A 21,933-nucleotide genomic window follows, 5' to 3' on the forward strand; every position below is an offset into this window, starting at 1 on the left:
TGAGAGGAGATTGGGGTTGGAGGCAGGTGGGTCTGTGAACTAGTAACTGTCTGAAGAGCCATAGAGAGGGAGAGAAAATGGACAGATGCTGTAGCGTAGTGCCATTCTCTGGCTAAAAACGCCACAAGGTGTCAATTGAGGGTGTGTGACTATGGGTCCATTGTCGTTAAGCAGGCTTTCCTCCCTCCTCAAAATACAGGTTTTGTATCCTAGGGAATATGCAAAAACCATAAGGAAATTTACAGAGGTGCAGGGCTTCTGCAAATCATCTGGAACCCTAATCTGTCTAGGATTTTCCACCTCACCTTAGTTTCGCTATGTGATATCAGCTTTTTACTGACCGACCGGGTGAAGAGATCGGATATTGTGTGACACACAGTGGCATTTTAGTTAACCGTCCTGGACATACAGACATGTCTTGTCAATTTATTCGTTATAAAGAGAATTTGTGCATCTAACATGGTCACTTCCTGTAGTAAACGTAGGCGTAATGGACTAATCCTTGAACCAAATATTGCTTGTTGCCCCTGGAACCTCAGGAACCAGATACTGCAGAGAGCTCACTAAATTGGCAACTGCTTCATGTGAAAGATAGACTGGCGTCACAATTGAATCAATACGCAAATAATGTGTTGTACCCAATATCGCAAAATAAATACTTATACGATCAGTGCTTCAATAGAAAGAAGGCAGCCACCACATCCTTATAATCAGGAAAAAATCCCTATAAACATGTACACAATTTCCTGAGCACCAAAAACTCAATGAATGTCCAATGTCAGTGGTCAACTGTATGCAGTTTTTTTCTTTATTCAGTTTTGACAGATGCAAAATTCGTAGTAGCAGCCAGTAGCCAACACGTGTTTAGTCGTGGTAAAGATTTTACCACTGACTTCCTCAGGGCCTTAGTTCAATTTTGACTTCCTTAGGGCCTTAGTTCAATTTAATCATCTTATCCATAGAGAGTGCTCCACAAAGTTATTGAAATCCAGGTGTTATATGGCGACATTCCCTTGAGTTTTAGTTTTTAAACCTCTCCGTCACCAACACATGAGTTTATTTTAGCACACATGAGGAAGGGCAGGAAAATCCACTGGTAGAACGCCAAAATCGCCATCTCTCAGGATTTTGTGAGGGATACAGTTATGAGAAATTTTAGCCCTCAGGAAGGTCAATTCAACACTCCATCGTGGGCCCGTCTAAGTTCAGTATTGTCTTCAAGGGTTGTTCACACATCCTTTATGAACCAGGGGTCATAAGCCACTTACCTGGATCATATGTGATTGCAATTGGGAGGCAACACTAGTCCAGGAACCCTCTAGAGACTTGCCCTGGTTTACAGAAGGAGACACTGCTTCCATGGCATATCCCCGGGGGAACGAGGTTGGGATAGAGAGAGCGTGTGGATTCAAAAAGATGCTGTGGCTTGTCTACGCAACCGCAACACCATAGCATGCATTCACACCAGTCTGATGAATGGTACTGGCAGATATGTTATCTATAAACAAACAACTAATAATGCTTTAGTCTAGTATTAGCTATATATTTTAAGGTATCACCTCATGAAAGCTTTATCTATCTCAAACAACCTTTAGTTTTGTTGTCAGTTGTTCTTAGATAGTTCACAGAGGTTCCTTCATAAAAGTTTCAAAACTGTAGCGAGTATGATTCCAGCATCAAACCCACAAGATAATTTGGACGGGGTTAGCTTCACCCAAGTCCTTTCTGGGAGAGCCCTGACAACAGAATGTACAAGTTGAACAAAAACACTGACTGGTTACCTTGTCTGCAAGCACGGTGTTGTGACTGAGCTCAGCATCTCTATTTTCTTCTAGATTTTCCATCCAGGTGCGTGACTGATGCGGGTTGTCTTATAAGGTGAGGTCGAAGTGGAAGGAACAAGGGAGCTGGCAAGACAGAGTCCTGGAAGCCAGGAAACAGGTAAGTGGGAACTGAAGAGGCTAACAAAAAGGGAGGAGTGTGGACAGTCTTTAAATACTGCTTTAGAACGTTCATAAAGGTCACATTCTAATTGTTTGTAACCAGGAACAGGTGCAGATAATTAACTTATTAAGGCTGCCTTGTAGAATGTGTTTTAGAATATTCACAAAGGTCACGTTCTAATTGCTTATTACCACAAACATGTGCAGGGGATTAATATGATGAGGGCTGTCTTCCGGAAGGGTCACGCTGAGGTCATCTATGCCAGTAGCTTGATGCTTATTTTGGTGGATTTTCTGGATGTTTCTGTGGTGCCTAAAACCTGACCTTGCATTTGCAGGGCAAAAAATTAGCAAAAGCTATTAAGCCTTTTCAAACAAACCAGGGAACACCAGCTGCAGCTAACTATTACCATCAGCATGTAATATGGTCAAAAGTCAGGGTATAAGACGTTTGTTCATTCATAAGTGTTGGGAGGAATAATATGAGTCATGCCAGTATATTGTGATAGTCAAGAGAGGTGAGCTGTGGCAGGAATCCTGACGGGTACTTTTCCTCGACAACACCCTTGAAACCCACATGGAGGGGACTAGTGCAAGCGTGGCTAATTTGTCAGACGTGACGCTTAGGCGGTGCTATTTAACGACTGATTCGTTCTTATATCCATTTTCTAGTTCTCAGGAGTTTTGGCTCTATTGTTTATTGTTTCTCAGTTTTAGTTTAGTAACCCCTGTGAATTAGGACAAATGTGTTGATAGAACTTAGTATTTTGTAAGACTGACTAACATTTAATATGTTTTCTTCTTTGTCTTTGCAAAGGTTGGGGATGGGGTCAGGCTTTTTTCTTGACAGTCTCCAATGTCTGTTTGTGACTATTCTACTTTTGGCCAATGGATCCATTTGAATGTGCAGCTCCATTTTCATATCATGGGCCTTCAATCCTTTTGTTTATATGACTACTACGTATTACTCTGCAAAGTTCTTAGATACTCTTGTCAATTCATTGATCTTGTTATGGGTGCCGCTGGAATACTGTATCTCCAGCCTCATATCCTATTTTGATGTGGACATTTTAGGTGCTGCTGACTTGATACACAGTAACAAAATTCTATGTTGACTTATTTAGGTTTGAACAATGTCTTAGTCCTTTTTGGCGTTATAGAGCTCTAGTAATGGTACTTTGTTTTTCAGATATTTTGTATGATGAGTATTAATGTCCTCCTCACTTACTCAGTTATCATTTTTTTCCGAGGGTGGTTCTCATTTGCAGGTCTCTTGGTAGGTCTGCTTGTCCTGCTTGCTATTATTGGTGGGGTGGAGCGCATTGGGGATTGATATATCTGTTTATGTGTAGATCTGCTCTTTCACTAATCTGTTAGAGTAGCATCAGGGTAGTGCATTATAGAGTTTGTTGTCCTTGCCATATTCAATTTAGCATTGTTATGATTCACAGCAGATGTGTTTGATTGCAGTGTTTTGTTTTGTGTTCTGATCATCCAATATACTGCTTAACCTTGTTTGCTTTTTAAGCGAAGAGGGGGCGGGCTCCTGTTTTCTACTGTGCGTTTGCTACACTGTCTAGTCGAAACTTTTTCATCCCCTTGGTATGCACCTCCAGGTTTTGGTTTAGTCTTTTCTCATACTCCCCTATTAAGTGAGCTCGTCTTTTTTCAGAGACATGTTTTCCCTCATAAGACATTTTGACCTATGGTTTCTAGAGGGACCACATTTACTCCTTGCACCATGAAACTCATTATGATATTATCGGTCAGATTTAGGTCTACGCTTAAGGTAGTTTCTTTAAATACAAAAGGGCCTAACCATCCGATGAAGCATAGTAGGGTTTAAAAGTATTGTTGCTCTTTGAAAGGGGATATTGTGTATTCAATTCCAAGAAATTCTATTCCGACGTTCGAGGGGATCCTTCTGCCCTAACTTGGTTAAAGAAACTGAAATATGAATACAATAAAATTGTAAGTAAACGCGCTTATCTGTGTGTTCAGGCACAGAAAGGAAAGAACCTGTTTTACTCCAATAAAGCTGGGAAAACATTAGCTGCTTATTTAAAAACTCCTCATTGATTTTCAATATTAAAGTTTCTCGAGGATCTATAAAAATGAAAACCACTTGACATCCTTCATGTCTTCCAGCAATTGTATGCCAACTTATATGCCCCTTCCGTAACCACCTCTAAAGTAGATTGCTTAACATTTCTTCAGTCTCTAACATTAAAAGCTCCCTCCCTTGATGACACTATAGGACTGATAGAACCAATAGCATAGAACAAGATACAACAGGCAATTAAGCTTATCCCATCTGGGAAGGCCCTGGTATTGATGGCTCCCCATAAACGTTTGCAGGAAGTTAGGCTCCGTTCTCATGGACCATTAGGAAAACGTTTGAATAACTTTGCAACCACCGGTTTGGTATCTGGCACTGGAGCGGAGGCTACTATTGTGGTTATTCCAAAAGGAGGGAAAGACCCCTCAGACCCAAAAAACTTTAGACCAATTTCTTTGATAAACATGGAAGGCAACATGTATGCTGCCTAGCCCCATTAATAACGAATTGAATTCATCCCTCACAGACAGGCTTTGTCAAAGGACGATTGGCCAGTGATAACATACACTTGCTCAGCCAGATCAATGAAAAGGTATCCCCTCAAGAACATCCATCGGCCGTGGACATAGCTTTGGATGTGGAGAAGGCCTTTGGTAAGGTTTTTTGGCCTTTTTTGGAGGCTGTTCTGACTAGGTACAACCTTGGAGACATCTATATTAAAATGGTCATGGCCTTATATGCCAACCCTACTGCACGTATTAGGGTCAATGGAGATCTGCCCCCTCCAATCTCACTCCAACAGGGCCCCCAGCAGGGCTGCCCATTATGACCATTACTCTTCTTGTTAGTCATTGACCCCCTGAGACAGATGTTAAACATGTCTAATGACATTGGTGGGATAGTTTGGTGATATGGTCTTTAAAACTGTCCCTTATGTGGATGACATCTTAATTTTTACTGAGGAACCGGATCCGGCTATACCTGCCATAATAGAGTTGTTTTTTTTAAACCTCTTTTTATTGATTTTTCAGCATAAGAAATTAACATAAGCCGGCAACAGCCAAGCTTACAAGGTGACACAGTTCGATTTCAACAGCAACATACATATTTTGTCTGTTCCTTGCAACACTTTAGTTGCTTGTGACCCTCCAATAAAAAGACACAAAACTAGTCCCAGTTGCACATTTTGCATCTCCCTTGGGTTTCCTCCACCCATACCTATGCCTAACTAGCTGTCCGTTGCGTGGTCCTTGGCTATTTGGAGTCTGCCTCTGTCGTACTCTCCTCAGCAGATTGTGCCTCTAAGTATGCCCGCAAGGGTTCCCAGATGTCTCGAGGCCGGGAAGAGATCGGCATCAGTTCTGCATAAATAGTCAAGTTGTTCCTGACACAATATTAGGTCATGCATCCAATCTTTACAATTTGGGGCCCTCCCCATCTGCAGGTTACCCGCCGTTTAGCCAGTAGTAAGCCAAGTGATATGAATCGTCTGACTGGGGTGTAGGAAGGTGGATATCTGACTATATGGTTACCCCAACTTTTTGCCTAGTGCTTAGCTGGTTTTTGACTTAATTGGCCTTGGATCCTGCTATTCAGGGCCCCAGGCTATCTGCTCTCCCTATAAAATGGACTCCATGTACTTTAGGTACATACCCAATTGGGAATTGGGTCACCTCTGTGAGCCCCTCTATAGTGTACCATAGGTACCCAGGGCATAGGTCCGTCCAAGGCCTACCAGGGGCTGCAGCATGTATTATGCCACCACTGGCTGGCTATCCAAAATGACACCACAGGCTGATCACTCAGCTTGGGGAAGGTGATGTAATCACCCCTTACTTAGATATAGTATATCTATATCTAACTTATATATTGACACATAGTAACCTATAAGTCACTCCTATGGCAGGCCTTAACAATCCTGGAGACAGAGTGCTTGGTTTTATGTGAGAGGGTGCCCTAGCATGAGCTGAGCCCCTCCGCAGCTTTCGGAACCATGTCCTTATAGCTGTTCTATGATATAGCCATACCATATACTCTTAAGTGCATTATAATCCTCGCGGTTAATGCTAACTTTGGTTTGGCTTTATCAAAACATGTCGTGTAAGGTGTCAAACACTTTGGAATACTACCCCCCCCCCCGCCAGTTCTGGCGCGGGGGTAGCATTCCACCCTTCTAGAGGGAGGAGACATGCAGTTACTGCTTTACCCGGTTAAAGTTAAAGAGAGCCTCAGCATCACAAAATGGATGCTGCTGCCACAGACAGAAGTCTGACCTCCTGCAGCAGGACAAAACTCCAGCAAGGGAGGCTTGGAAAAATAGCACCTCCCCAGACAGGCGGTAGTGTATTGGGACAGGGTGGGTTGAATGGAAAGATGCTTTTCCAGACACTGCCTGGGGCACACAAGGTGCCCCATGCATAGCCCGGTTCAAACCAGTTGCTGGGGCACTCCAGCCCCGATCTGGCGCGAAACTGGACAAAGGGAAAGGGGTGTAACCACCACCTTCTAAGGGTCCACCCATAGGAGGGACCTAGCAGGTAATCCAGCCCCTAAAATCAGTATAAAGATAGGAGCTGTGTCTAGAGACATTAGATTATCCTCGACTGAAACTCTGAAACGAAACTCTTGGACCTTCGACGTTCTATACCGACTGAAAGACTGAAGACATCTCCCTTGTGGTCAAGGAGTGACCACAAACAGGCACCACCAGTAACCTGCCGGTTTGCTTTGTCGATGCTCCTGCCGGAACCCGAAGACTCAGCGACTCAGGAACTGAAATTCCAGACTTCTCCACATCCACAGAAAAGCTGAGACCCGTGGCGGACACGAGCGACGTGGGACCGGACACCCTGGACTACCTGCACTTTGCTAACAGTGCAACTACCGAGGCACCCTTGCAGTTGTGCATTGGGGTTTGAGAAGCCCCAGACCCGAGCACCATTTGCACCGAAGCTCAGCCCTCCACACTCCACGAGTGCCGCGTGGGGCCTGCTCTTGCATTTCAGCTCAACACGTCTTCCCGGTTGCTAGCCCATTGACTAGTTAGAACCCTGAAGACTTTTCTTTGAATCTACACCTCTTGCCTGGTTGCTCCAGGCTTGCTCCATCTTCCTTGCAAAGGAGAAGCTCCCCAGACCTTGCTGATCTGAACTGAAGCCAATCTTCCCTTCCTGCGTGGATTGCGTTTGCCAAGGCTTGTTGGGTCCAATCCGGATACCGACACTGCAGTCAACTACATCCTTCGTGGGACAGCTCGAATCCAGCTTCTGGTCATCGTCGACGCCTCCTGGTCCTCACGGCTGCAGAGACAAGCTTCACCTTCTTCACCTGAAACACTCGACATCGCCTGGTTCCTTCCTGGTCACTGGCTCGTGCCCCAGACTCTGTCCCCTCTGCTTTCAGGTTCTTCACATCTTCGATCCACCCTTGGATCCACCCGGACACTTTTCTCCTGGTCGCCTGCAGCACTTCTTTGCAGCTGTCCACAGGAAACAGCGACGAACCCAACACGAAAAGACACCTATGCAACCGGCTTCCCTGGGTGAGGTAACTCGAGTACTCCGGTGCTCCCGTGGGTGTTGACTCTCTAAGTGACCTACTTTAAAAGGGTTTTACCGTATTCCATCCGGAAGTGTCCTTAATCAACTACTTTGTAACTTTTACGTTCCCATTATAACTCTATGGTAACTCGCGACTGTGTTTAGACACTGCACGCTTCTCCCGTGGGCCTCCTACTTCCAATCCTTTGGTTGTCCAGTGTAGCCCCAGCGATTCCCTAGGCTCTAGGCCTATTCACTATCCCTGAAGTGGTCCTTATACCACTTACTTAGTATATGGCTCGTGAGGCCTCTAGGGCAGAATTGTATTTGTGCAACTTATAGTTTGCTTAATGAGTAACTTGTGATGTATCTCGATCTCTGACCTCAAAGAGTCCAGAGGGGTTGTGTTAGAAATAAATACATATATATTTGATATATACCTTGTGTGGTGTCCTTTCATTTTATATTCAAGGGATTATATATGGTAAAACAGCTGGCTTCACATGCTCTCTGAAGTTTTAGCCTAAGTCTGCTGGTCCATGCTACCACTAGGATAGCTTGTCTATAAGGTTGACTTTACAACCACCATCAATAAGGGTCGTTTAGACTGGTGCAAGGTGCCCACTAGAATAGTGGACATCATATGCCAGGCTAACTTCTCACATGGGGCTTCAAAGCCTTTTGTATATCCCAATAGTGTAATGAGGGGGGTGTTTGCTATTTGAGTCCCCACCATCTGATTGAGGATTCCCAGTACTGTATCCCAGTATGCTCTAATGGGGGCACATTTCCCAGGCCAGATGCAGAAAGTCAGCTTTCGCCCTCTCGCATCTATCACACTTGTAGTCATCTCGGAGGCGGAACAGGGATAGCTTCACAGGAGTAGAATACAGACGATGGAGATATGATACGCAGTCTGCTACTGGCCGATATTCACCCCGTTTGCAGGCAGCAAAATGTCCATTGGTCATCCTGAAGAGAGTTGCCCAGGTCCTCCTCCCATCTAGTCCGTGCAACCTGAGTAGTATGTGGGCTGTCTGTCCGAGTGGTTCGGTAAAGCAGGGACACCACGTAGGTCGGAATATGCCTCTGAAGTAGGACGTGCAGCAGTGGCAAAGTGGGTGGTTCATTTGGAACGTAGGGAGTGGCGGATTTCACATCTTGCCGGAGCCTTGCATACATAAAGAGCTCTATCGTTGTAGGTTGGCAATCTTGAAAGAACTTTTTGCAGGTGAGAAATGTCCCCCCTGCGTAAAGTGCCCCCCAGGAGTGGATGGCGAATTTCCGAAGCATTTGTCTGCATCTCCCCTCTTGTGTGACTGGAATATTTAGGCGGCCTGGTAGCGACAGCAGAGGAGATTATATCTTACCTACCTTCATGCGATCAATGATAACCCTCAACACCCTGTTGGTGAACTCCACTGTAGTGGAGTCCTTACAATTAGGGTTAGTCTGTGTGCTTATATATGCCGGGTAAGGGGTTGTGACCATGGGCCAATGTTCCACTGCGCGGGGTGGCATGTACGGTGGCAGGTGCATCCAGTATGCAGCGAAGTGCACCGGGGCTCACCAAAAGGACAGCCCCATGTCCGGCACTTCAAACATGCCCTTGTCGAAGGGTAAAGTCTGTGTCTCCCACTTAAGTCTGGGTTGCTTGCCTCCCTTAGGTCAGGCGAATAAGTTGCGATTTTAGTGCTCTGAAGAAGTGTTTGCTGGGTTCGTAAGGGATGTTTATGAAGAGGTAGAGTAGCTTTGGAAGGATCACCATTTTGATCAATGCCCCCTGTTCTGCTAGGGAGAGGGGCTTAGCAATCCACCTGGTAATGGAATCCGTTAATGTGCCCAGCACTTTGCCATAATTGGCCTTCATAAGGTGTTCCCTTTCCCTAATAATACTATCCCGAGGTATTTAATTTCGCTATCACATCAAGTCATGGGAGAGGATGCTCGACCTCGGAATCTGGGTTCGAGTCTCGGTAACGACACCAAAAAACCTCCTGTGATTCTGGGCAAATCACTTAATCTCCCCGTGCCTAAAATGAATGTGTGTCCGTCCTCATGTAACGTAACTGGTGCTATGTAAAGCGCTCTGATACCTGATTCGGTTCAGGTCTAGTTCGCGCTATATAAAACTCTGCAAAACAAAAACAAAAAAATCAAGGGAAAGTCTGGTACGTATCTCTTGACCGTATCTGGAGAGGTAAAATCTGCGACTTGCTCCAGTTGATGTTGACCCCCGAGTACCCCCCGAACTGCAGAAAGGCCCGCAGTATGGGGTTGAGGCTATCCTCTTGGTCGCGTATGTATAGAGTAAGATCGTCGGCATATAAGGAAATTAGGATTTGTTTTTCCTGTTTTCAATATAGAAAAAATGAGCGCTTGGCACATTGTTTGCGGGAGTATGCCTGTTTCTCATGCCTCTTCACAAACGTTTTTCAGCATCGGAATAAGAGAGTCACAATATGTTTTACAGAATTCTGCAGTAAGGCCGTCCGGGCCAGGGGCCTGACGAGACCATAGCTACATAATTTCAGTGCGTATCTCTGCGTCATCGAAGTCTGCTAATAGGAATTCTCTCTTGGTGTCCCCCAGCCATCTCAACACCATATCCTCAAAATATGGCTCATACTCTATTGGCTGCGTTCTGTGTGTTCGAGTCAGCTCAACCAAAGCCTTCCCCGGGCGTTCTCCTTCATATTGCCGGGCGCAATCATATTTTCCCTGAAATTTGCACCCACGCTCTGCTGTCTCCTGATAGTCTGTCAATTGTCTCTAATCTTCTTCTGCAGGTCTGGACAGCGTTCAGATTGCAATTGTCTCTCTGGTTGCTAAAGTTCAGCCTCTAGCTTCCCAAGCGTACTGTGGATGTCTTTCAGGATACCTCCTCCTTTGGCAATGCATACTCCCCTTATAGTCACTTTAAATGCCTCCCACACCGCGGAGAACTGCGTCATTGTGCCAATGTTGCATGGGAAAAAATCAGTGATTTCTTGCTCCAATTCCGTCCGGAATGGGATGAGATGTCGAGCAAAGCAGTCGCTGGCAATCTCCAAGACTGATATGGTGCCAGTGTGCAAGGTGGGGTGAGAGCCATCACCACAGGTGAATGATCAAAATACATACTTTGCAAATGTTGGTAGTTAGTTAGCCATGCTATTATGCCTCTGGTTAAAAACCACCCATCTTGTGAGACCATGAAGAGTGCACCATGGAGTGGCATGTGCCCTCTCTTTCAGTCGGCTTCTCCATGCATCTAAAAGGCCATGTTCTATAACTATCTCCCGCCACTGTCATTGGGCATTTGTGTAGTAGTGGGGTTGTGGGTGATGTAGATCCAGTGTCGGGTCCAAGGTGACGTTGATGTCCCCGCCCCAAATCAAGTGAATGGAGCCTATATCTACAACCTTCCCTCATATGATATTGAAGAACTCTGGGCCGTCGGCGTTGGGACCATAACAGCATGAAATCGTTATGGTCTGGGCTGCCATTCTCCACCACATAATGCAGTATCGACCTTGCTTTCTGCCTTTTCCCCTGTGGCTACATATGGGACATTCTGTTTGATAAGGATTACTGTTCCTCACACATTGGTGGAGTATGTCGAAAAACATCTATACAAAGCCCATCGGGTCGCAAAAGTGGTCACGGCAGAGGGCCGATATGGGTTTCCTGCAGTAGAGCACAGTGTATGTTCAGTCTAAGTAGGCCAAGAGATGTTGGCGTTTCCTGGGGTCCCCAAGGCCACGCACGTATGTGACAAAGTTGTAACTAGGTGGATCTGGGTGGGCCATTCATAACGTGCTGACCATAGAGTGCATAGTACGCGTGTTTAGCGCTGCTTGTTTGAGTGGTGTTGTAGCTTGCAGCTTTGCCTGTGATCTGTGCTAATAGAAGTGTCAAAAAGGGTTGCACCAACACTGGATGTGTGAGTGTCTCCTCAACTTATATTTGATTCATTCACATGATTTTTTGATGTTCATCCATATTTTATCGCGGTTCAAATCTTTACAGTTACCTTGAGGCGATCACTTAGTTTGTGTAATTATACCGCCCCATTTACAATTAGTAGCGCGTTAGCCTAGATCCTGTGATATTTGATCACAGACAATGATGTCTGAATGCACATCCGTGTTTTACTATTGTTGTCAATAACTTTATTGTCACCTAACGGGGAACACTAAGTTGGCGTAATTACTCTGTCTCTTTAACAAATACAAGCGCGTAAGCCTATTTACTAAACCCCACCCCCTATACAGCGTCACACGCCGACTAAACCCGGCGAGGGAACTTTTGGCGGTTACCCGGTTATTCTGTCCGGATTCCAGTCGGTAATGGATACAGCATTCTAAAATGGTAAGCGTATTATCAGGCACGTTGAAACTCGATAGAAGCGCATTACGCTCTTTTAATACTGTTGTACCGAAAAGATCGTATACATAAGAACTAGGATGCCCTGATACAGACAGGCAGCCCCAATAGACTAATATATTGTAATCTGTATGCGAGCACTTGATTTAAGAGCTGACAATTGAAGACTTTTTCAGACATGTTTAGTATACCTGATGGTGGCATAATGTGATATTACCCCCTATGATGTGTAAAATGGTTAAACTGTAGCGTGCATTTAAATAACAAATGGAATCAGGTTTATATAGTCATAGCGCTGGAACACACCAGAACGTAAAGTTTTTGAACAGTTATTTGAAGAGATGGTAAACAATGATGGCATTAAGTTTACATTTTACATTTATATCATGTTAATACGTGTTGGTATATTATTTAACCAGAGGTAGAATTTTAGGAATCTTATTTTATTTCCGCAGATTTCCCTGATGAAGGCATTTATGCCGAAATGCATTGGAATGATGAAATTATGGAATGATGTATAAGAATACAGTTATGATGAAAAAAATATAACCCTACATATGGAATGGAATTGAACGCAAAATCAAATGCGAGTCGTATTCATGAAGAATGAATAAAATACTTTGAAGATATACATTACAGTGCTTTATACTTTACTTGGAAGATCTTTTGCTGTAGTATTACAGCACATATCTGTGCCCCAGGAGACACTCACACATCCAGTGTTGGTGCAACCCTTTTTGAATCTTGACATTACTCCATTGCAAGGAGTAATCCTGAGGAGCACGAACTAAGTGGATATAAATTCCCAAAAAAGTAGCTAGCAGTGTGCAGTCACACCATAGTATCTAATATAAGTGTCGCCAACTCCCTTCCCTCCCCCATCCCACATCGGCAGCCCAAACCTGCCATCATGGTTCCCGCCTTTATCCCTCACCTGTAGGACTCTAAGTGGATTCCTCCCAACTGTTAACAAATCTTCCCCATGGTTAGCCAAACTGGGAAAAACGGGAAAATAAGGAAAATAAGTAATTATAGGGATGTCCTTCTGGGGATACGCAAGAGGGCACATCAGGTCTACCTCGTGGGTATGAGGGTGTTCAGGACAGTAGTTTGATGACCCAAATGTCCAGTAAACGCAGGTGTAGTTCTGGAGATATCGTTGGTTACGTCTAGTCTAGGTGCCTGTTAGACTTGGCATCTTTTGGCGTGTTTCCCCTGAGTTTTTGCTTTCTGACCTCCCGGTTCTGACTCTGTTTGTGCTGGCTTAGTGTTTCTGCGCACTTTTCTCACTGCTAATCAGTGGTAATGTGCAAGTGCTCCTGTGGTAAAATGTGTTATGGATTGCTGTTTCCATGATTGGCCTGTTTGATGTATGTGTCAGTCCCTAGTAAATTGCACTGAATGTGCCAGGGCCTGTGAATCATATGCCATTGGTGGGCTGCAGCACGGGATTGTGCCACCCACATTAACAGCCCGTAAAAGGTAACACAGACCTGCCATTGCAGAGTCTGCAAGCAGTTTGTAACTGCCATGTCGACTTGGCCAGTGCACACACTTGCCAGTCCCTCACCTTCCCTTTTCTTACATATCAGCCACCCCTAAGGTAGGTCAAGGTACCCCTGTGGGCCGGGTGCAGTGTATGTGATAGGTAGGACATGCCCTGGTGTGTGTGGCATGTCCTGAGAGTGAACTATGGCCAATTTCGTTTTTCGCAATTGGAAGGCTACCTGTTCCCCATAGGACAGAATGGGGAGTTTGTTTATAACCTCTTATAAACATAACTGGCCGGGGGAATTAGGTAGGAAAATAAAATAAAGTTTAGTATGCCTGACTCAGAATCTAAAGATGCATCTTTTAGTGAAGGTGATTTTTACATTCTGTGTTTGAAAATACCACTTTTAGGAAGGAATATGCTTCTTACCAGTATGCATCTGTTCTTGGCATGTAGGGCTGCTGACATTCACATCTGTGCATAGATCGCCGCCTAGTGTTGGATCCGGATGATTGCACATTGTTGTCCTGGAAGAGTCTTCGAAGTATCACGAGATAGGTGGCTCCTCCCCTGGACTACAGTGTGCATGGGCATCCTCTCCATCCTCAGATTGTTTTTCGCCATTGTGGCAGAGATGGAGTATGGTACAGTAAGAGATGTCCATGCAGGAAAGTAAGAAAGAAATGCTACAGCTGCGACAGGCACCGGGGAGGAGGGTGGGCGATGTGAATGTCAGCAGCCCTACATGCCAAGAATAGATGCATACTGGTAAGTAGCATATTCCGTTCGAGGCATGTGGGCTGCTGAATTCACATCTGTGCATAGAATGTATAGCAGTCTCTCCCTTAGCGGTAGCTACCTGTGCCAGCTGCAGCAGTCTGAAACGGAGTTTTTAGAACAGCCTGTCCTACAGCCGCTTGCTGTTTGGAATGTACATCTACACAATAGTGTTTTGTGAAAGTATGTATGGTAGACCATGTGGCTGCTCTACATATTTCCTCTAGAGGAATGTTTCCCAGGAAAGCCATGGATGCCCCTAGTTTGCGTGTAGAATGCGCTCTTGGGGGAACTGTTAAAGTGTGTTTTGCTTTTAGATAACATATTTGAATGCACTTAACTATCCATCTGGCCAACCCAGATTCTGAAATGGGGTTGCCCTTGTGTTGTGGTGAAAAAGCAACAAAACTGTTTAGCCTTTCGAAAATCCTTAGTTCTATCAATGTAGTATAGAAGTGCTCTTTTGACATCTGGTGTGTAGAGCCCTTTCAGGTACTGACTGTGGATTTGGAAAGAACACTGGCAGTTCTATTGTCTGATTGATATGAAAATGGGATACCACCTTGGGCATAAATTTAGGGTTTGTTCTAAGAACTACCCTATTTCCTTGTTTTCGGATGAATGACTCTTGAATAGTTAGGGCTTGCAGCTCGCTAACTCTTCTAAGCGAAGTAATTGCTACTAGAAAAGCAACCTTCCACGTTAGAAAGTGTATTTCACATGAATACAACGGTTCAAATGGTGGTCCCATTAGTCTGGTTAAAACGATGTTTAGGTTCCAGACAGGTGAAGGTGGGTGTTTTGGGGGGATTATTCTTTTGAGTCCCTCCATGAATGCTATAATTGCAGGTACTCTAAACAGCGAAAGATGCTGTCTGTTTTGAAGATAAGCTGCAATGGCAGCTAAGTGTATTCTTATAGATGAATAAGCTAGATTGCAACGGTGTAGGTGCAAAAGATAGCAAATGATATTTTGTGTTGAAGCATCTAGTGGGTTTATGTCATTGTTATTACAGTAAATGACAAAACGCTACCACTTTGCAGCGTAACAAGCTCTGGTAGTAGGTTTTCTTGCCTCTTTGATAATGTTCATACAGTCAGGAGGTAAGTTTAGGTACCCAAACTCTAAGACTTCAGGAGCCAGATTGCAAGGTTCAGTTGTTGCGGATCTGGGTGCTGTATGTCTCCATGGCTCTGAGTGAGAAGAGTGGGTGTTAGCCGCAGTCTTTGGTGAGGCACCACGGATAGTTCTAGGAAAGTTGTGTACCATGGTTGCCTCACCCATGTTGGAGCAACCAGGATTAGTGTCAGGGAATGCTGGCGTAGTTTGCGTGCCACTAGCGGTATTAACGGTGCTGGGTGAAAAGCGTACGCAAATCTGCCTGACCAGTTCATCCATATCGCATTGCCCTGTGACTGCGGATGTGGAAACCTGGCGGCAAAGTAATGGCATTTTGCGTTTTCCTTTGTGGCGAACAGGTCTATCTCTGGTTGTGAATCTCCCACTCGTGCATCTGTTGGCTGTGTCTGCTGAGCAGATCCGCTATTTGGTTGTCCTTGCCTGGGAGGTGTTCCGCCATGAGAAAAATGTTTTTGAATGGCCCACTTCCACATGCTTTGGGCTAGATGTGATAGCTGTGGAGAGTGTGTTCCTCCCTGTTTCTGTATGTAGTACATTGCTGTCATGTTGTCCGTCCGAATCAACACGTTTTTGTTGCATAAATGTACTTTGAACGCTTTCATTGAGAGAAAAATTGCCAACATCTCTAGCAAGTTGATGTGCATCTTTTTATGTTGTGTTGTCCAGAGGCCCTGCACTGTGTACTGAAGGACATGGGCTCCCCATCCTATCAGGGATGCGTCCGTTGTCAACACTATTTGTGGTACAGGCTCTTGGAACAGTCGACCCTTGCAAAGGTTTTGTGGATTCCACCAATGCAGAGAGTTGTATGCACAACTGGTCACCAACACTAGGTCTTTCAATTGTCCTTGAGCCTGGTTCCACTGCCGTGCTAAGCACTCTTGTAGCGGATGCATGTGTAGTCTCGCGTGAGGGACTATGAAGATGCACGAAGCCATCATACCTATGAGTTGCATAAACACTCGGGCAGCGAGTGAGTGTTGGGGCTTGAACTTCTGGATTAGTAGCTGCATACTGTTTATTCTTGCAGTGTTTGGGTATGCTTTTACTGCTAGAGTATTTATTGTTGCTCCCAGGTACTGCTGTACATGGGATGGCTGAAGGTGAGATTTTTGGTAGTTCAACGTGAAGCCTAGACTGTGCAGGAGGCGAATAGTTTGGGACATGTGGCTGGCACATTGCTGGGCTGACTTTGCTTGCCAGTCGGCCAGGTACGGATAGACGTGAATATGTTGTCTTCTTAAATGTGCAGCAACTGTCACTAGGCATTTTGTGAACACCCTTGGAGCTGTTGTTACACCAAATGGAAGGACTTTGAATTGGTAATGTTGCTTTAGGAGCGGAACCTGAGATATTTCCTGTGAGCAGGATGTATCGGGATATGGAAATATGCGTCTTTGAGGTCCAAGGTTGCGAGGAAATCTCCTTGCTGCAACAGTGGTAACACTTGTTGTAGAGTGAGCATATGAAAATGTTCTGATAAGATGTATTGATTTAGGGGCCTGAGGTCCAATATTGGTCTGGGAGACCCGTCCTTTTTGGGGATGAGGAAGTATAGTAAATATACCCCTGTACCTTGATGTTCTAATGGTACTAGTTCTATGGCCCCTTTTTGCAGCATGCTGATGACTTCTTGCTGCAATAAGTTGAGGTGTTCTACAGACATAGGACGCTGTTTTGGTGGTGTGGAGGTTTGCTCTAGGCAATAGTCATCCCGGATAATTTGCCTTACCCACTTGTCTGTAGTGATGTTTTGCCAGACTGGTAGGAACTGCTGTAATCGTCCCCCGACCGGTGTTATATGGTCTGGGGGTAGCACTAAGAAGTCACTGTTTTGTGTTGGTAGAGGATCTGGTGGTATTATACCCTCGTCCTCTGCCTTTGTTGTTATTGCCGCGGTATCCACCTCTATTGTTTTTATTGTAGGTGGTTTGTGTATTTCCCTTGTAGTTTGTGGTCTGCTGTGATGAGTTACCTTTTGCAGCGCCCCTGTAATTTGAGCGACGGAAGGAGCCTCTATGTTGTTGTGATTGTAGGGCTCCCATAGACTTAGCTGTCTCAGTGTTTTTTTTCATTTTGTCCAGGATTGTATCTACCGCTGGACCAAATAAGTAGTCAGGATCGACTGGCTGGTTTAATAAAGTGGACTGGACTTCATTTTTAAAACCAGAAATGCGTAGCCGCGCATGTCTCCTGATCATAACACTGGTGTTAATAGACCTGGCCGCTGTGTCTGCCACATCTAAGGCACATTTAATGGAGGCGTTAGTGATTAGCTTTCCCTCCTGTACTAGCTGTTCAGCCTGTTCTTTGTAAGGTTCAGGTAAATGCTGGAGAAGTGTTTCTAAGGTGTCATAGTGTGCCCTGTCATACCTAGCTAACAGGGCTTGGGTGTTAGATATCTCCATATGCTGCTTGTGCGGCTACCCTTTTCTCTGATGCCTCAAAGATCTTTGTTGCTTTGTCAGGAGGTGGAGCTTCTCCAGTTGTTTGAGAGTTTGCACGTTTACGTGCATTGGATACCACTAAAGAATCCAAAGGCAGTTGTCCCTTAATATATGTAGGGTCTAGTGGCGCTGGCCTGTATTTCCTCTCAATTCTTGGCTTAATGACCCGTGCCCTAGTTGTATCCTTAAATATGTCTCCTGCATGTTTAAGTACCCCTTTTAACATAGGTAGTGTCTTAACAGTTATTTCTGATGTGGCAAAAGTGTCAAAGAGGTAATCTTCCTCCACAGGGTCTGCATGGATGTCCACATTGTGATGGAGGGCTGCCCTTTCAATTAGTGAATTAAAAGCAGCTGTGTCCTCTGTAGGAGAAGGCCTAGCAGGGTATGTAGATGTATCAGGAATGGGTTGAGAGTCACCAGGATGTACTGGGTCAACCCATGGTTGAGTTTGACTGCCTTGGTAAGTGTCTACTGGGTAATTGTATTCCTGATTATATTCCTCATCCACCTCTTCATCTGAGTGTGTGGGTGTATATGAGTATGTGTTAGGCCTAGTTGGCTGAATAGGCTCAAATAGAATAGGTGAAGTAGAACAATCCCTTTTCTTTTTGAGTGGTACAGTGTAAGTCTCTTTCTCAGTCCCTGGTCTTATTTTTCTTTTGTAGAGAGTGAGCTTCCCAGAATTAGGGTTAATTTAAAGTTTTGACTGTTCTTCTGATGCAGGGTCTGGATATAAGACTTCCTGTTCAGCGATTCTGGGTGTTTTTGCCAATGTCTTTTGTTTTGTTTGTGTCGGTTCGATGCCGCTTTTTGGGTCGACCGCCTTTGTTTTTGAGGAAGGTGGTAGGCCAAATTTGATTGGTCCGAGGTCCCTCTGTGGTACTACCGTTTGTTTAGGTAGTGCCTGTTTCTTCGGAGCCGAACTTTTTCCCGCTTCGACGGTTTTTGTCGGTTCGATTGTGGGTTTGTGACTTTGTGTCGATTTTGGAACCTGTGGTTTCGGATCGACGCTCTTTGCTTTTGGCTCCATGGCCTTCTTCGGGTCGATTTTCTTCGGCTCGAGAGCTTTCTGTTGCAGTCATTGGTTTGTCGGTTTTCTGTTTGGGTTCGACAACCTTCTTCGGATCGAGTCCCTTTTTTGTGTTTGCGGCTGTCGACGCCGATTTTTTCGGTTCGACGACCTTCTGTTTTGGAGTAGATATAGGGGCGCTGGCTTTCGGCTCGACGACCCTTGTGTTCGACTCCGATGGCTCAACATAGTTTGGCCCAAAGACCGTATTGTCGATGAGTTTCTTCGGTCTCGACTCCGATGGATCGACGTAGTGTGGTCCGAAGACCGTGTAGTCGATTAGTTTCGGTTTCGTTTTTGGTTCCACCACTTTTGGTTTCGATATTACCAATTTCAGAATACGTTGATCCGATGGCTCTTTTGTAATATTCTTAGCCGAGCTGTATTGCGGGTCTATAGAATGTGTTTCGAGATCTTGGCTAAGGCCTTGTGGCGATGCCTCGACCTGAGCCTGTGGAACCATGGAGGTATAGGTATGGGGCGTCTTACTCACGGTTGGCCCCGTTTCATCACTGGAGTCGTCCTCTACGGCTCCGATCCCTTGTTCGCCGTCCCCTACCTCGACGATGTCTTCTTTGTCGTCGATATAGTAGTCGGAGTTATGCTCTGAATCTTGATCCGACTGTTGTTCATATTCTTTGGCTTCGACGAGATCTTCTTCATCGTCGAAGATATTTTCCGGCTCTGGCGCTGGTTTCTGCATGATTAGCCTAGCTGCCCTTCGAGTCCGAAGTGTCTTTTTGGAACGAAATTGGGCACAGGCTAGGCAGTCGGATTCATTATGTTCAGGAGATAAACACTTGTTACATACAGGGTGTTTATCGATATGTGGGTATTTTGAGTTACAAAGAGGGCATCTTTTAAATGAGCTCCGTTCCATCGACGACTGGTCGCTTGGCGTCGAGAAGGCCCGCGGCCCGATTCGACGTGCCAAGATGAATAAAGTTTGTAAAGAAGCTGTCGGCACCGATTCGAAACAATACCGACGATACTGAAGGCCTTTAGAAAGCGTAGTTTAGATTCCGAACTTCGAGTAAAGGAAAGTACATCCGAACCCAATGGCGGAAAAAAACAATCTGAGGATGGAGAGGATGCCCATGCGCACTGTAGTCCAGGGGAGGAGCCACCTATCTCGTGATAATTCGAAGACTCTTCCAGAACAACAATGTGCAATCATCCGGACCCAACACTAGGCGGCGATCTATGCACAGATGTGAATTCAGCAGCCCACATGCCTCGAACATAGGTATTTTCTTGCTCAGTCATCCCGTGTGCCTCTGCTGGAATGTGGATTGCCTGTCTGGGTTTTGGATGACAGAAGGCAGGGGAGGAGGAGTGGCTCCAGATAGTCTAGGCAGGTCAGGAAAGGGCTGAATAGACCTGGGCTACAATTGGGGAAGTGGGAGATTTCCTTCCACCTCAAAGGGCCTGGTCTGCCTCTGACCATGCCGTCTCCACCTCCTGCCAGGAAGTCACAGACACTCTCTGCCTAAGAGCTCAAAGGATTTTGAGATATAAATATTGGGGCCCAGACCCCTGACCTTTAGAACTCTTTTGGATCAAGAAGACTGGAGAAGCTGTGAGGAGGAACTTTCACTTTGCTGTGTGCTTTGCCGTGTTGGGCTGCAGTGGCTGCTTCTGTCTTGGGCAGTGAAAGGACTGGACTGAACTTTCTGCAATCTACTTTTGTGAGTTTCTCCAAGGGCTTGAGGTAGAGCTTGCCCCCTGTTCAAGACGTCTCAGGAACAGCAAAGCTCTTCTGCCCTCAGCACTGGGGACTGTGTGTTTTGTGCTGCAACAGAGGAAAAAGCAACCCGTCGCCGTTGCCGACTCTGTGTCCTGAAGGCACCGCAGAGCGCACCGCCACCCTGGTCTCACCAACGACACCTGCTGGCACCATACTCCACACCGCCTCACTTCAGGACGAAGCCTTGGTATCCCAGACGATGCCGCTCCATGCCGAAATCTACGTCACTACTTGCACCGTGGTTCCAGGGCACAGCTCGTAAAGTTACACGACGCACCGCCCTCATCCAGCACCGCAGCCTTGGCTTACCGATGCCGGCCCCATCGACTCCAGTTCCTCAGCCGACGACAGCGATTCAGCCACGACGACGACGCTGCTCGTACCATGACCTGCCAGCAACGCGACGAGCACCGCCTCCACCTCGCAACACAACCCTGGTCTCACAGCCGACGCCATCTGATGCCGCCACCGAGCCACTGTTCGCAACGTGACCTAAGGCCACCGCACGCCGAACCGTTGCACTTCGCACTGCAGCACCCGACGCCTGCCGACGCCAGCACTCCTGACTTCAACAGAAGGGAGTTCGACCTGCAACGCGTGTGACTTCAAGGGCGCCGACGACTCCAGCACCAACCTCCGGAACCGACTCCTGCGGACGCCGTGCTTTGAAGCTCAACGAGAGGTCGCCGACACCCTGCATTTCTAAAAGGTACTGTTTGTGGGTCTTCCCGACACTGGGGCTGGTTTGCGATGCAGCGGTCAGCCAGAACTGTTTAGATTTGTTTGCTCACGACGCCGTGTTCGCCCCTGACGGAGATATCGACATCAAGGAACTATTATTCAAGCATATTTTGATAATTGAAGATTCTTAAGTACTGTATTGTGGATTTGTTTGATCGTTTTTGGTCTTGTCGTGTCTTAAATATATAAAAATATTGGATATTTTTCTAAACTGGTATGGTATCCTTTTGGAGTGTTTACACTGTATTACTGTTGGTTATGTGCAAATGCTTTACACACTGCCTTTAAGATAAGCTTGATTGCTCGTGCCAAGCTACCAAGGGGGTGAGCAGGGGTTTTTTGAGGAGTGTAGCTCCCTTATCCTGACCAGAGTGGTGGTTTCTGTCCGACTTTGGCACATGCCCTATCTGACCAAAACTCCCATTTCGAACAACGCCGTACCTATGCTCAGCTTGCGATGCCCCATTAAAGGCCAACTAGTTTGACACATCCAGTCAATATCATCCGTTGCGCAGTGCAGCAGCCATTATAGCTTTTTGTCTGTTCTCCGATTTAGTGTCTTGCATCCTTTTCACTCTGTGTCAGATAGGGCTGATAGTGAGTGGGA

At 45.8% G+C, this 21,933-nt stretch overlaps 1 protein-coding gene across 1 annotated transcript in view; it reads right to left on the reverse strand.

The window, feature by feature from the left end:
• Positions 1–21,933, reverse strand: part of NEMP2 (nuclear envelope integral membrane protein 2) — a 281,558-nt gene that overhangs the window by 61,986 nt on the left and 197,639 nt on the right. The window lies entirely within an intron of this gene.

The sequence above is a fragment of the Lissotriton helveticus genome, chromosome 3_1 (genome assembly GCF_964261635.1).
Source record: "Lissotriton helveticus chromosome 3_1, aLisHel1.1, whole genome shotgun sequence".
In the NCBI taxonomy this organism is placed as follows: Eukaryota; Metazoa; Chordata; class Amphibia; order Caudata; family Salamandridae; genus Lissotriton; species Lissotriton helveticus.